Source organism: Oncorhynchus keta, chromosome 1 (assembly GCF_023373465.1).
Source record: "Oncorhynchus keta strain PuntledgeMale-10-30-2019 chromosome 1, Oket_V2, whole genome shotgun sequence".
NCBI lineage: Eukaryota > Metazoa > Chordata > Actinopteri > Salmoniformes > Salmonidae > Oncorhynchus > Oncorhynchus keta.
The window spans coordinates 27,193,796-27,207,815 of NC_068421.1; the positions used below are offsets into that span (position 1 = coordinate 27,193,796).

The window sequence follows — 14,020 nt, forward strand, 5'->3', positions numbered from 1 at the left end:
GTTTTGTATTCCCCTAACAGTTTTAGACAGCTACAGTAGACAAGGAGGCGTGTGCCCTTTCCCCAAGAAAGTCAAATCCTAGGGATGATTACATCTTCTCTGGACTGACCCTGGCTAGCTAGCAGCAAAAAGCTTTCATGATCACAGATGAAAGGACAGGGAGGAGGAGAGGCAGACTTCTGTGCAGTCTGAAGAATACATTTCCTTCATGGGGTAGACTGAATAACTTACAGTATTATTATATATGAGCACTCCATCCTATGCCCCTTGAATCCTCCATCTTATGCTCGCACCGTGGTACCGATTGAGGCAACACTTCACTTTATGATTTACATATTGCAGTAATAATCGTCCATATTATTTTCCCCCTTCACATTCGTTTTCGTATTCCATTTGCTTTTAGGGCTGCATGAAGCATACCCAATATAGGCAGAGTAGTGTAATGTATAAATTAAACATTAGGGCAACGAAGACAGAGTTCTACTCAGCAGTCACATGCATTTTGCAGCCATTTTAAGTCAGTCAGAACATATAGGAATAAAGCAGAAGGAATGTGTCCAGCCAGACTAAAGCAAGCGACTTTATATGGGCAGCCATCAGAGAGATCCTGAATAATTGATAGGTCCTCTTGTTTTGCAGCACAATGAGGAGGCTTTATGTCCTACACAGAGACCAGGGTGTCTATTATGCTGTTTCAGCGTGTCATGTTTATGCTCCTCATTTGCATATGTATTACATTTACTTTATTTGATTTAGGAATTTTGTGGCATGTGTTTAGAATGAATGCATCTGCTACGGGTTCCAGAGTAATTGCAGTGTCAATATGGCAGGTGTCAGAATCCACCACATATGTCTTGATCTGGAAACCAACTGCTCTGCCTCACGAGAGCCAACTGCTCTGCCTCAGGATAGCCAACTGCTCTGCCTCACGAGAGCCAACTGCTCTGCCTCAGGAGAGCCAACTGCTCTGCTTCAGGAGAGCCAACTGCTCTGCCTCAGGAGAGCCAACTGCTCTGCCTCAGGAGAGCCAACTGCTCTGCCTCAGGAGAGCCAACTGCTCTGCCTCAGGAGAGCCAACTGCTCTGCCTCAGGAGAACCAACTGCTCTGCCTCAGGAGAGCCAACTGCTCTGCCTCAGGAGAACCAACTGCTCTGCCTCAGGAGAACCAACTGCTCTGCCTCAGGAGAACCAACTGCTCTGCCTCAGGAGAACCAACTGCTCTGCCTCAGGAGAACCAACTGCTCTGCCTCAGGAGAACCAACTGCTCTGCCTCAGGAGAGCCAACTGCTCTGCCTCAGGAGAACCAACTGCTCTGCCTCAGGAGAGCCAACTGCTCTGCCTCAGGAGAGCCAACTGCTCTGCCTCAGGAGAACCAACTGCTCTGCCTCAGGAGAACCAACTGCTCTGCCTCAGGAGAACCAACTGCTCTGCCTCAGGAGAACCAACTGCTCTGCCTCAGGAGAGCCAACTGCTCTGCCTCAGGAGAACCAACTGCTCTGCCTCAGGAGAGCCAACTGCTCTGCCTCAGGAGAGCCAACTGCTCTGCCTCAGGAGAGCCAACTGCTCTGCCTCAGGAGAGCCAACTGCTCTGCCTCAGGAGAACCAACTGCTCTGCCTCAGGAGAGCCAACTGCTCTGCCTCAGGAGAACCAACTGCTCTGCCTCAGGAGAACCAACTGCTCTGCCTCAGGAGAGCGAACTGCTCTGCCTCAGGAGAACCAACTGCTCTGCCTCAGGAGAACCAACTGCTCTGCCTCAGGAGAGCGAACTGCTCTGCCTCAGGAGAACCAACTGCTCTGCCTCAGGAGAACCAACTGCTCTGCCTCAGGAGAGCCAACTGCTCTGCCTCAGGAGAACCAACTGCTCTGCCTCAGGAGAACCAACTGCTCTACCTCAGGAGAGCCAACTGCTCTGCCTCAGGAGAACCAACTGCTCTGCCTCAGGAGAGCGAACTGCTCTGCCTCAGGAGAACCAACTGCTCTACCTCAGGAGAGCCAACTGCTCTGCCTCAGGAGAACCAACTGCTCTGCCTCAGGAGAGCGAACTGCTCTGCCTCAGGAGAACCAACTGCTCTGCCTCAGGAGAACCAACTGCTCTGCCTCAGGAGAACCAACTGCTCTGCCTCAGGAGATCCAACAACACGGCATGCTAAGTCTTTCTGCTGAAATGTGCTCTGACAAGGTTAATACATTTCAGCCATTCAAGTTTTCAAAACAACAGATACATGAGATGGGGAACATTTTAGTTTAGCATATTCACTAGGATATGTTTCTTCTGTGGAGGCAGCCATTTCCTTTCTTTTATATCTATCAGCAGCGCCATGCTTGTTTAGCTAGCACTGAGCTGCTGTGTCTAACCCCAAGCTCTGGAATATTGACAGTAGCTACAGCGCCTACCAAGCACATTACCCAGCTGCTCAGCTGCACTGCACAACACAAAACCACCACTGAGACAAAGAGGGATCGCCCAAATCCAGGGAGAGACAGAGCAGCAAACTGTGATGATACAGGACCCTAAGACAGGAATAGAAAAGTCCTCCCCTGTGCAGCTTTTATTATTGTCTTTTCATTATTTCCTTCCTGGTCCCTTGTGCAAGTTAAGCAATTCAAATTAGGCAATTTATTTCAATAGTAATTTGTCTGTTTTCATCAGGTAATCTACCTATTAATCTATCTGTTTAAGGTGTATGCAAAAGGAAAGTGGCTTCTTTTATGTTATGCATAATTATAAACCACCCTGGTAAATAACATGTTCATTTTTCATCCAACGCAACCGCGTATTAGATACACATTACTGTAATTTAGTGCAAGCAGTCATTGAGCCTTACAAACCTCAATAAATTGGACACATCCTTCTTTATCTACATATCATTGTCTATGGAAACATGGCTCCAAAAAGCTTAATATTAGAGGGTAGTTTCACTGACAAACAAAAGTACAATGGAATCCTGGGTCCATTACAGAATGCAAGTTGTAGGAACAGCATTTCCCATACATTAGAACATAATCACCACGCTAATGCACCACAATGGGGCATAAATCTGTAGGGTCAATCAAGTGCACATGCAATACACCAGCTGCAGTCATTCTCCCTATGATATACTGTACAAGCATAAGCCCTCTTAGTACAGTGAAATAACCAATGGTGACAAATATGTTTGTTGTTTGATCGTCTTGTTCTTCATGACTTTTTGGAATGTTTTTAAATTGTACTGTATTTCCTTTCCTTTTGTATTGGACAGTATCTCTGACCGAATGCCCATTCACATTAATGATGACAGACAAGGTTTATCACTGCAGGAGGTTGTCAATTCAGGAGTTGTGTGGTGGGCGTGGGGTAAGGCACTGACACATGAAAAATGATTCAAACAAGTACTCTGTAACATCAGCGTTTACTAAATTATGGATATTGTGATGGAATACACCTTTCAGAAAATAAAACGAAAAAAGTTCAAATTGATTCACTCTGCTAAATTGACCTTAACATTGACTATTAACTTTCAGCGTGTCCAGTCTGTGTTTATCTTCTAATAGTGTTTGGAAAGGATTCCATTGAAAAACACTCACTGGTATAGTCACAATACATAGAGATATGGCTCAGCTAAAATGGGGATATCCTATTATTGGTTTAGATGGGTTTGTTTGACGAAATTATTTGGACATGCAACTGTATTTCTACAAATAAACACATTTAATAGGATATCCATGTGATCGTTTTTGGCAGCAAATGAAAATTGGCTGTTAAGACACTTTTTAGCAAATTGCTCTGCCAACTACTTCCCTAGTGTGTTTGAGACATGCATGTCATTCAGATAATGAGGATTAATTCATGAATCCGTAGTTAGGTAGGGGCCTACACATTCCCCAAAATGGCCTCCATTGTGTGGGTAATCTGTGTGCTTTTTGACATCTATTGGTTATACACCCCGTTGTTTAATTACAGCGTAAGAATATAAGATAATATTTGAAGCCTTCAACTGTTGACAACTGAATTGCTGCCAACAAAAGATGTGACAAAAGCTATTAACAGTTTTGAAAAAGCAGATTTTGGTGTAATGATGCCCCTATACGAAAAGCAACATGCTTTATTTTATAAGTGCTACCCCTGTCAATTCCCTCCAACCGGTCATAGATCTAAAGCAGCCAGGCACTACGAGGACAAATCGTGTCACTTCTGTCACACAGCAACCCAACCTAACACAGGAAATGAAACTCCAGTGTATGTGTTAAGCTGCCATCTCCATATTTTACACTTTGATTTACCAAGGGATTATAAAGGCATCATCAGTATTTGGGCCATTCCACAAAATGAGTGCTTTTTTTGTCCCTTTGATATTTTAAGTATAAATTGTTTTAAAAGCCTGTTGTATGAAATGAAGTGCCCTTTAAAATAGACCACATGGAAAAATCAATAAATACGATTTTCTTTTATATGAATGAAGGCCTGCTAAAGTGCCAAAACTCAACCCTGTCTCTCTTCTAGGGAGATTTTAACCCACTTAATAATAACCATCATTGTAAAGCCCTAGATATTTTGTTGCTTTGACAGTCATTTCTGAAGATGATTATTTATTTCATGTGATTAGTGATTCACTTACGCATGTCCCTTATTTTAAGGTCAACCCTAAACCAATGGCAAGACTTAAAAATGGCTGTCTAGCAATGATCAACAACCAACTTGACAGACCTTAAAGACATTTTAAAAGAATAATGTGCAAATATTGTACAATCCAGGTGTGCAAAGCTATTAGAGAATTAACCAGAAAGACTTACAGCTGTAATCATTGCCAAAGTTAATTCTATCATGTATTGACTGAGAGGTGTGAATACTTATGTAAATGTATTTAATTTTCAATAAATTTGCAAACATTTCTAAAAACATGTCATGATTGGGTATTGTGTGAAAAAAAAATATTTTATCAATTTTGAATTCAGGCTGTATGTCACGGTTTTCATGTGGTGAAGGAGAGTCGGACCAAACTGCAGCGTGTATATTACAATCCATGTTTAATCACACAAGTAACACACATCCAAAACACAAACTCTACAAAATAATAAACGTAGTGCAAACTAACACATACTAAGGCCATCAAGACACTCAGGACAATCACCCACAATACAACCAAAGAATATGGCTGCCTAAATATGGTTCTCAATCAGAGACAACGATAACCACCTGCCTCTGATTGAGAACCACTTCAGACAGCCATAGACTCTCCTAGAACACCCCACTAAGCTACAATCCCACTAAGCTACACACCACATACAAAAACCCATGTCACACCCTGGCCTGACCAAATATATAAAGAAAAACACAAAATACTTCGACCAGGGCGTGACACTGTAACGGAACATAATGTTGATTAAGTCAAGGGGTTATGAATACTTTCTGAAGGCACTGTAGCAAACATTTACATTATTAGCAAACGATAATGCCTTGGTTGTATTGTCAACATTTTTGTCTTTCCCAATAGTGACCCTTAGATAGAAATGAATATAAATGCATGACTTCCATTAAAGACAACAGGATCTGCTTGTCAATGAATCGCATGCCATTTCCATATACGTATTATTGACTGTATGTTGGTTTATTCCATATGTAACTCTGTGTTGTTGTTTATGTCACACGGCTTTGCTTTATCTTGGCCAGGTCGCAGTTGTAAATGTGAACTTGTTCTCAACTTGTCACGCCCTGGCCATAGAGAGGCTTTATTCTCAATTTTTGTTAGGCCAGGGTGTGATTAGGGTGGGCGTTCTATGTTCTTTTTTCTATGTTTTTGGCCGGGGTATGGTTCTCAATCAGAGACAGCTTTCTGTCGTTGTCTCTGATTGATAACCATACTTAGGCATACTTAGGTGTCTGTGTTTCACCATACAGAACTGTTTCGATTTTCATTGTTTCACTTTGGTTATTTTGTATTCAGTGTTCAGTTATATTTCATTCAAATGGACACTTACCATGCTACGTTTTGGTCCGATCTTTTATACTCCTCCTCAGATGAAGAAGATCGTTACACAGCTAGCCTACCTGGTTAAATAAAGGTGAAATAAAAATTAAATAAATCTGAGTAGGTTAAGGACCATCTCAGTTCAGATCATTTAAGTCCATAATAAGAGCTAATCTGCCAACAGTTGTCGGTCTACACAATACAACATGATAACAGGAACCAACCTGTCTGTGTCCTGTGCTGCTATTTCTTATTCCCTGCAGCAAACCATAATGCCACTAGATTCACAGAGGCAGAGATATACAGTATGAGCAAAACAGATGTGATGACCAGACTACAGAAGAAGATGAATCAAAAAGCTAATTCTTCAGCCTCTGCGAGGCTGTTGGTGCTTAAACAAGACTGCTATTAGCGTGGTGCCAAATGAAAATAACGGCACAGTCTTCTGCAAAACCTAATTATTGCGTTCCAGGGTTGTCAGTCTCATTTCCTACACTTACTTCATCACTATCACTAAAACAAACCAAAACCACTTTCTCAAGAAAAGTGAGGATAAGGTCATCTCTTTTTAAATGACCAGCTTATCCTCTTTCCTGCTTATCTTAATAAAATCGCACACCAGAAGCTCTGGGTTGTCACTTTCTAAAAGCTAATTCAATGAAAAAATACCCTCAAGTTCATCCCTGCTTCAAAGAGCATTAATAGTTGGCATATGCTACCATTTCCCCCGATTGATTTGTCAATTTGCTGCTCATTGAAAAACGAACAGGGGTTTTTAGCTCGATATTAATGAAATATATATATCAGGTCTGGTACACTGTTTCTCTACTCTTTGTTGTGCAGGTATTCATATTCTACTTAAAGCAGGATAAAATAAGCATACTCTAAAATGAGCTGACATTCGCTTTCTCTGTACTTATGGAATATTGAAATCAGCAGTGCAGGCTTGAAATAACCAGTGACTGGGGACCTAAGACACATTCTATGTATGAGTTTTCAGATGAGGAAGTTGATGTCAACGGCAGCCAAAATCCCAATTTCTGTAAAGGGTCGATATTTCCCTTTTTTTATCACAGAGTGAAAACACACAAATCTCTAACAAAATGTGTTTTGTAGGCTATTTTCCATGAATAGAAGAGGCTGAGGCTGTTTCATAGTGAAAAATGATGTCATTTCACTGACCGGTAGATATAATCCAGCCGGTGCAGTTTCTCAAAGTGTTGTATATGTGATTTCAGCTCATTTTAAAATTGGGCTGTTCCAGTCTAGACTGATCAAGTGCATCTAAATTACCACAACTTTTAATTAAACACATTTCTTTTGTGTCTGAATTGTTTCCTAAGTTCCTTATCTTGTCAACAACATAATGTCACTGTCCTTTGTATCATGCACACAATGGTATGGTTGGTTTCACTGTCAATCTGTTAATTGTTCTGTCAGTCTCTGAAGGTATCAGATATGTAGCAGGGAATGCAATTTTCCACTGTGCCTAATTAGTGTCATCGTTAGGAACTGACAAACTTACCTCAACACTACTAAGTAAATGCACCATCTGAGGTATGCCTTTTCCATTGTAAAATAATGTCTCCGGTAATACAACTGAGTGTGTTATGTACAGTGCGTTCGGAAAGATTTCAGACCTTGACATTTTGTTACGTTACAGACTTATTTTAAAATGGATTAAATAAAAATGTTCCTCATCAATCTACACACAATACCTCAAAATGGCAAAGTGAAAACAGGTTTTTAGAAAACGTTGCACATTTATAAAATAATTCTAAATGAAAATACCTTATTTACATAAATATTCAGACCGTTTCTATGAGACTCAAAATTGAGCTCAGGTGCACCCTGTTTCCATGTATCATCGTTGAGATGCTTCTACAACTTGATTGGAGTCTACCTATGGTAAATTAAATGGATTGACATGATTTTGAAAGGCACAAACCTGTCTGGGGAAGGGTACCAGAAACATTTTGCCGCATTGAAGGTCCCCACTGTGGCAATGGGAGAACCTACCAGAAGGACAACCATCTCTGCAGCACTCCACCGGTCAGGCCTTTATGGTAGAGTGGCCAAACAGAAGCCACTACTCAGTAAAAGGCATACGACAGCCCGCTTGGAGTTTGGCAAAAGGCACCTAAAGGACTCTCAGATCATGAGAAACAAGATTGTCTGGTCTGATGAAACCAATATTGAACTCTTTGGCCTGAATGCCAAGCGTCACATCTGGAAGAAACCTGGCACAATCCCTACGATGAAGCATGGTGGTGGCAGCATCATGCTGTGGGGATATTTTTCAGCATCAGGGACTGGGAGACTAGCCAGGACCGAGGCAAAGATGAACAAAGCGAAGTACAGAGAGATCTTTTATGAAAACCTTTTATGAAATCCAGAGTGCTCAGGACCACAGACTGGTCGAAGGTTCAACTTCCAACAGGACAACAACCCTAAGCACACAGCCAAGACAACGCAGGAGTGGCTTCGGGACAAGTCTCTGAATGTCCTTGAGTGGCCCAGCCAAAGCCCAAACTTGAACCTGATCTAACATCTCTGGAGAGACCTAAAAATAGCTGTGCAGCGACGCTCCCCATCCAACCTACCAGAGCTTGAGAGGATCTGTAGAGAAGAGTATAGGTGTGCCAAGCTTGTAGCGTCATACCCCAGAACATTCAAGCCTGTAATCGCTGCCAAAGGTGCTTCACCAAAGTACTGAGTAAAGATTCTGAATACTTATGTAAATGTGATATTTCAGTCTTTTTTTTCTACATTTACAATAAAATTATACAAACCTGTTTTTGCTTTGTCATTATGGGATATTCTGTGTAGATTGATGAGGTGAAAAAAACAATTGAATCAATTTTAAGGCTGTAAGGTAACAAAACGTGGAAAAAGTCAAGGGGTCTGCATACTTACCAAATGCACTGTAACAACTTGATCGCATAAATTCATTTCAGGATTTGACAAAATGATATGTGAAGTACAACTTATGCCAATACATAAGGAAGGTACTTGTTAGTCCATGAGAAGAATTCAAAGCCCTAATCCTAACCATCTAATATATTGTGTAGCCTGCTTTATTAAGCTGTGTTGTACTGTCTGTCTATGTTCTTCCTGTAGAGATCTGGAAAGCTTGTACAGTACAGATTGTGAGCCCCGCCCTTGTTTTCGGTAAAAAACTGAGGGATAGGGCTGGAGAAATGGAACCACTCTGAAATTCATAGACCATCCATAATGTAAAAATGATAGCATTAAACATGTTTTGAGGCTATATAGAGTTTGTTTACATTTACTTTGTTCACCAACATTGGAGCAAAACCCTCTTATATTTAGGGTTCTGATGGGGTACAACAGTTGAAAAAAGCTCATGAGCCATTTATAAGTTATATTCTTATAAATTATATTAAATCCAAAAATGGATGTTGCAACAGTTTATTTCCCTTTTAACTTTAATTATTTATATAAATAATTATTGAGGAGCTACTCTAAGCTTTCTCATTATAAAATAAAAGCAACTACTAATCATGTACTCTTAACAACTGGTGCCCATACAGTAGGCTTCGTTGGGAAAACAAATTTACCCAAGGTATATCAGGTCATATTACTTTCCGCTCTCATAATGACTTTTGTTTTAGGGCCCAGAAGAGTTGACACACAATTACTTTTCCCATGGCTCTGCATGACATTGATGAAGCTGTGAGCAAATGCAACAAAAAACGGAAGAAAAGTCGAACACTTAGGCTCAGCTAAAAGACTCAGGCCTCTCAGTGGACAAAAGTGTAAAGCATCTTGCAAAATATAAACAATTTCCCAAATCTAGTCACATAGTACAAAGCTTGCATATTTTGTTCCACCAATGCATTTTTTAATATATTTGTCTTGTAAGCCAAAACAGTCTGCCCTTTTCCCATTGTAAATGATGGCTTTTTTCTTCTTTTTTTTACAAGAAAAATACAGATTATTTTTGGACACACTTAAAGTAGCAGGAAATGTGACTCTGGGAGCATTGTTGGTAAGGAGCTCATCACTAATCCTCTTTTGAAATGAGTGCATGTCTTCAACTACCTACAATCAATAACTTAAAGCCTGGCTGTCTTAGAACACAGAATACACAACAGCAGCACATTACTGATATTTATCTACTTGGGATCCTCTTTATGGATTCGATATGTCATGGATGGCAGACCCTTATAAAACATTGCTCTCTGCTGCTCCGGGACTGGATTAATGTTGGAGAGAGGTTCTCCCTTGCCCTATCCCAGTTACAATTATTATATAGCAAATCCCCCTGAATATCTATTACCAACTTCAATTTCCTGAGAGGAATATCAGTGCTTTCCTCCATTCATAAGTTAATCAGAAGCATCTACTGTAGCTATGTATTATGGAGCCATGTTCACAGCAGCCCAGGGCAGTTGTGCTGTTCATCAGAGGGGCTGTTTTCCCTATTGAGATAAGAAATTAAATCTGCAGGAGCAGAGGATGCTGGGTTTGCTGCAGGGTGGCGAGGCAGCAGCTCTGATAATGGAGCCGACTCCCATTGCGCAGGCTGGGATGCAAAAGCTGTGGTTCCAGCCCAACCCTGCCTATGTGAAAAAACACAGTCGTGGTGAAATAGCTGCACTGGACCAGTAAGGGAATGTCGCTGTATGGAACAGAGTTGTGTAGCTCTCTCTGTGTATATGCATGCGTGTGTGCATGCGTGCGTGAGTGTCTGCGTGCATGAGATTGTGCAGGTGTGTCTGTTTAACAAATATATAATTTGAATAGCTTTTAGAAACTGTTAGTGGGAATAAGGACAGGCCATTCCATTATCCTGTTTTCTTTAGTTATTATTATCCTGTTTTCTTTTGTATATCTTCATTCTCAATGCCATGTCTCACTCCTTCCTCCCCGGGCTAGCCTGAACTGCAATATGTAAATAAGGTGGCTTCAATTTGAAAAGGTGTCACTCACCAGTATTTGTAGTCTCTTCTCAAATGCTTCTCTCAATGATGACTTGAAAGCAGGCTGCAGAGAAAACAAACAGTCACACTTTAATGTTCTGCCACAAATAACATTTGGAGAACACCCCACCACATGTATTGCTGTCACAATCATAAACAGGGTTCAAATTAAAGTTCAATCTTTAATGCCATCAAACAGGGCTCAGCACAAATGATATGACATTCGTGTTGCTGTAAAACAGTTATAAGAGCGCTTCTTTTCAAATCAAATTGTATGAATCTGCAGAAACAAAACCAATACATTTCCACAAGCCTATTTGTTCTTGTTCTAAACATTTGATTTCACTTGAGTGATGTTATTTACCAACTTTCAGCTTTACAAAGAAATGCTTCTGAATCATATTTCTTGGTCACCAGAAGCTAGCCTTTGTGTCTCTCTTTTCAATTCAATTATTAACCATTTGTACAGAATAGTACTGTGACGCTCTGAGGAAATACAACACGGCAATACATAAGAACAACTGGTGAATAACCGAAGTGATAGACGTACAGTGTGACGTGAAAAAAGATCCCAATAATTTATACTGTTGAACACCTTAGACTTTTCACACAACTGCAAGCGGCACAAACTGCTCTTAAAATATCAATTTATCAAATTTCACCCATCTCCTTTCTCGCTTCTCACCAAGCTGGCTGAGAGGGATCAAGGCAGCTATCAAATACCGTTAATTGAAGGTCCATGAGATGAAGAAAGGAATACTATTTTCCCTACCCGCTTTTACAAAGATAGGGATAACAAAGTCATTGCACCAATTCTCCTCTGTCAAATGTAAATGCTGCAGCAGCCATCTTGATTATGATCTCCACAGTGGTCCCTTATTGGTACCTGCCATAATAATACATATTCTGTGTCCAATGGAGACAGGTTTACACAGCAAACCTCTGACTGACAAACTGTAATCATAGTGGGTCCATCACTCAGTACATTGACATTGAGGTGGGCCTTTGAATGTCCTTCAGAAACCCTTGTATCCACAACATTGGTTCACTTTTTAGGGCTTGGGTTCTATTTTGAGATTCTATTTTCTTGACAGTATGTGCATGTGATTCCATCACATAAAATCAGCATGGAAGCTAACATTTTTGTGATTTGTCCAAATCCAGCATGATTTGGCAATTCCTTTGTTGGAAAAGTAACATTTAGAGATGCCCATTGGCTAGCATTACCCTGACCTAAGACAGGGATGTGAGAAGTACAATTTCATCCATGCATGCCACACTTCACTGAAATGTCCACTGCTGTTAATGTTCCCTGAGCCATCCAACAGTTAAGGAATCGATTGATATTCTTCGCACTGCAAGCATCAGTAGAATCATTCATACCTCAGATGTAATCTTATATAAAGAGCATGCTAAAACCAACCCTACACATATCACACCATTCTGGGGTTTGTGTTGAGTGTAGGGACAGTGTGGTGACAGTCATGTGCAACTCTATTAAACATGGTATTGTATGGTATTTCGATAAGAAATGACTTACAGTATAAGTAAGGCAAGTGATTCAGCATGGTCCAACACATCAGTTATGCTCTGACTCATACACTGCCTCAAATTACTTATTGTCTGAGGCTGGAGTCAATGGCTGATGAAAATAGACAACTTGCATCTTTATGAGCATAACTGGTATGGCTGAAAACATCAGATGTGTTCAGACTCATGCATCGCTTCAAACTATGTAATTTCTGGGACTGGCGTAAAAGGCTGATGATTCATTAGATAAGTAAATCATAGCTGTCTCAGGATGGTGTTTTGTTTCCCTCTCCTTCTACCAGATGTGCCCAGTCTGGGTCCTCTGCCATCATGTGCAACCAATGCAGTCCCTCGGGCAGACAGATACGTAGCTAACGCTTTGTTTGGTGCCGCGCCAAGGACTCAGATTATAGTGCTACAAAAGCAGATGCTTTAAAGTATTGAAGGAAATGGAAGTTGCAGAGGACATTCCTCTTTGGTAATTGCAGGTACTGTATTAGAATATTCAATTGAACTGACTGTATCCCAATAAAGATATTTCAAGTTAATTTCTTCCTCCATTTTAAGGTCCCCTTTCCCCATATTGTAAAAACTGTAGTGATCACATCCTTGTTCAAACACCTTTGAAAGAGTTTACTGAAGAGAAAGAACGTGTTCCAGTAGACAGTACATTTCTCTGCAGTCCGTCTCAAACCCCTGTGTGAAAACCTGGGCAAAGAGCTCATATACAATATCTCCTCTATTAGTCAGTCAACCTCACTTGCCTCAAGGCTAACATAACATTAAGATGCCAGGGCCCACGCCTCCAACTTAAAGCTTTCTGAAATGAACATATCATATTTGGTCGTGGCCTGTGGTGCCCTGACCTGAACCAGTATGATAGGGAACGATGGGGGGAGTCCAGACCAGCCTATTGATCATATTAAAGAACCTGCACCTCCTCTCTGAAGCACCATACATCTCTCCCTTGATGTGGATCGTTATGGACTGTGAAGTATTCATTTTCATAAACTGAAAAGGGAGAGGCGGCCCTATACTCCCCAATTGTATTTATCACAGGTTTGGCTGTAGGAATGTGCTGCATGCGAAACTGTGAGGTTTGATTGCAGTATTACCTCTGTCGTTTCCAATTTCCTTCACATCGCTGGTTTAAAAACAAAGGCAACGGAGCATGACATGGTTTTCATTAGATACCAGTCAGGAGCGGCGCAGTAACGGCCTCCATTGACTGTGATTTAGCTGATAACATATGGATCTCCTAGCAGGCCTCTCCACAGTTGGCACTCTGACCAGGCCCATACCTTCAGCGTGGCCAATATGACCTCCAGAGAAAGACAACAACCTGGAGCATCCACTGAGATCGGCCACCAGAGAGAACAATTCAAATACGCATGAGTTCAGACTTTATGGAGTTATACAGTTAAGCATGAATTGTGCCCTCTACCGTGGAATTTGATTCAATTATCCCTTTTGATTCCTCATCAGAGCATTATTAGAGTCTAGGCATTGTTTAGAACATGATGACCCTAGTTAGTACCACTAAGCAGTAACAAAAATATTGCCTTAGAGAATACGATCATATCAGGCATGCTCCAAGA

General features: G+C 41.0%; 1 protein-coding gene across 2 annotated transcripts in view; it reads right to left on the reverse strand.

The window, feature by feature from the left end:
• Positions 1 to 14,020, reverse strand: part of LOC118361710 (leucine-rich repeat and fibronectin type III domain-containing protein 1-like) — a 125,454-nt gene that overhangs the window by 51,414 nt on the left and 60,020 nt on the right. For both annotated transcript variants that reach the window (XM_035741989.2, XM_035741906.2), the window contains exon 2: positions 10,903 to 10,956. The gene's annotated coding sequence lies outside the window, so the exon portion shown is untranslated. The remainder of the gene's footprint in view (positions 1 to 10,902; positions 10,957 to 14,020) is intronic.